The 2,925-nt window shown below is 45.4% G+C and overlaps 1 long non-coding RNA gene across 1 annotated transcript in view; it reads left to right on the forward strand.

Moving 5' to 3' along the window:
- The first annotated feature begins 757 nt into the window (after positions 1-757).
- LOC103919173 overlaps positions 758-2,925 on the forward strand; it is a 22,135-nt gene continuing 19,967 nt past the window's right edge. The window contains exon 1 of the long non-coding RNA XR_663736.1: positions 758-769. This is a non-coding gene — a long non-coding RNA (uncharacterized LOC103919173). The remainder of the gene's footprint in view (positions 770-2,925) is intronic.

A 2,925-nucleotide genomic window follows, 5' to 3' on the forward strand; every position in this document is an offset into this window, starting at 1 on the left:
GCCCCCCCCCGCCCCAAGCGCGCCAGGAGCCAGCCTGCGGCACCCGGCCCAGGGGCTCCCGTTGTTACCTCGGCCTGTCACTTGGAGGGGTGCCCAGAAGACGTTCGGGATGAGTAGGTGTTACTGGGCAATGGTATTTAGAATTAAGAATTTCCTTTTAAAATTTATTCCAGCGTGAAAGTTACTGCCCGAGCGACGTGTCGGCCCGCGCCGAAAGACGGAGTGGGCATCCCGTGTTCTTGGCCTTTCTGTAATTTCTGTAAAGTATCTCCCACGCAAATAAAGCATCAAAGAAGCGGGTATCGGCACTGCTACCGTGGGTCTGCCCGCTCCGGCCCTGGCCCCGCCGCCTCCCTTCCCTCGCCTGCTCTCGTCTCTGCCAGGGCCGGGGACTTCTTGCCCTGCTCGGTTAATGCGGGGTACTGGGGCTGTGCAAAGGGACGCTGCCAGCCACCATGGGCCGCCATTCCACGGCACGCTATTTCATCATTTGTATTAATTAGGACCACTGGATGAGACCTTGAAGAGTTCTTAATTGTTATAGCCATGGTGACGCGTTATTTAGGGAAATTTATATTCGGCACCTGTCTTCCACTTGCCTCTGGTACTCCAAATATTACCTTACATATATTTTATTGTGCATTCTCATAGTAACTTCACGGAAAATGGAAAATACTTGCGGTGATAAACACAGCAAGCTGAAATTTTACCACCTACAAGCTAAGATGAAAGAATGATGTTTGTTCTGCTGTTGGCAAAAAGGGGGGAGGTATTGCTGAAATGGTTTTTCCAAACAAAATAAGCCTTCCTGTTTCAAATTGTCAGGTGTTTTTTCGAACCACAGACATGATTTTTAAAAAAGCCTGTTGAATTAAAGAGTCTGTTGAATTAAGTCACCTATATTAGTTTTATTAATTTGCCAATAGTAAGAGACAAGAGAACTGTTTTGAAGATGACGTGCCTAATTTTGATATTATTTATGATGCTTATCTAAATCTTGGAGACTGTCATGAGATTTATGTATGTTTTGAAAATGCAATAAACCAAAATTTATTTAGGATGATGGGACACAATAAAAATTCCCTGGTTCAGGGAATGTCAACATTTAATAAAAGTAAACGGTGTACTTTTTAATCTCTTTAAAACAAATCGAGTTAAGTCCAGGAGATTAAAATTCTTGCAGGAATGTCTCTTCAGATGTGTTTGTACAGCCCCCTCCACGGCTGCTGGAGAAATGCACTGATAATTCCCATTTCCTCCAAAGCACCACGCTACGTGCCAGTCTGTAAGGCAAGGCACACCAGAGGTAGGGATCTTTATCAGAAAGAATGAAAAAATGCAGGTGGAGAACGGGATAGATAGGTTTATCTGAACTTCGGGCTCGCTCGTCATTCTGCTGGCTGGCCGCCTGCTCTCTGGCCAGCTCTCCTCTCCTCCTCGTAACGCACTTCAGCTCCTCGGGCTTGAAATTCTCCTGGAGTGAGCTGCACCTTGTCTTTCTGCCTACTAAAGACCCTGGTATAATCATTACTCTCAGAAGTGCACTTTAGAAGGCATTTTATCTTCATGAAAGAAGATTTGTTAAGAGCGATACATGAATTGGGTATTACTGAAATGACTAGGCTTTCTTGACTTATAGGAGTAAATTTTCTACTCCACTGGCAGAAAAGCGCAATGTTTTCTATTCCCAGGCTACTCGTGTAAAATCCATGGTATTTTTGTTTTCAGTAGTTGTGAAGTGTTTAATTATCCTTCTCAAGGTAGACCAAAACCTCGACCAAAATGAACAAATTGATATTATCTGGAAAATCTCCTGTTCACGTGCAGCCAACAAAACAGTGTGTATATAATATTCAGCGATGATTGTTGTCTCCCCAATTCCTTTGTGCACTTGCAGAAGCGTGTGTTTGTACAAGGCCATCTTATCAGGCTGCATCTGTTATTACTGTCTCTTTCGCTAGAAGGAGAACTGAACAGTTGAATTTTGGTTTATATTATTTTATGTATTACAAAGCAGCAATATTGGGTAAATGGCAACACTGGCACTGACTGCAGCAGCAGCAGGAGCATAAGTGCTCCTCGATGGGGAGCCCAATGGTTTGCCCACCCCGGAGTCATGCAGGGATTTCAGGTAGAAACGTTGCCAGTAATGGCAACGATCTACTCGCTTTTTTCTTAAACCACAGACAAGGATGGTGGCTTCTGAGTACTGGCAAATTAAGATATTTTTAAAAAAGAAATGAAGTAGAATCTCACAATCAAAGATATTACAGTGATCAACTACAAAATCCCTCTTGTACAAAAGGTCAGGAAGCACATGTGCTCCAAATGCTCCACAGCTTCTTCGTAACCACGGAGAGAAATACATCCAGAATTCAATTGCAAATATTTGGCGAGTAACGTGAGAATGCGCCAGGCTTCATTCTCTGATTGTGCTTGTACTATTGCTAGAGAAGATGGTCTGGACCTGTCTGAACTCCCGAAATGGAGGAACGTGTGATCGGTAAGAAATGTCAGCTCAGCGCTCTCAATAGGAAGGAAGAAATCCATTCTTCGTTTCCAATCCCAGCCTACCAAGTTTGCCAATAATTGGAGCCAGAAGGCGAACTGTGACTCAGAGCACGTCTTCTGACTTCACCCATGCTCTGCAAGAGCCATGTCCCGCTACAGCCTATGCCAGCGCACTGCTGATTTATGGTGGGTGGAAACTCTGCTCCCCTGCTCCAACACGCTCGTGGAAGGGGGGGGGGCAGTCCAGGGGTTGTTCAGCCTGGAGAAGAGGAGGCTGAGGGGAGACCTCATCGCTCTCTACAACCACCTGAAAGGAGGTTGTAGCGAGGTGGGGGTCGGTCTCTTCTCCCAAGTAACTGGCGATAGGATGAGAGGAAATGGCCTCAAGTTGCGCCAGGGGAGGTTTAGATTGGA

Source organism: Pygoscelis adeliae, unplaced genomic scaffold, assembly GCF_000699105.1.
Source record: "Pygoscelis adeliae isolate BGI_AS28 unplaced genomic scaffold, ASM69910v1 Scaffold216, whole genome shotgun sequence".
Lineage (NCBI taxonomy): Eukaryota > Metazoa > Chordata > Aves > Sphenisciformes > Spheniscidae > Pygoscelis > Pygoscelis adeliae.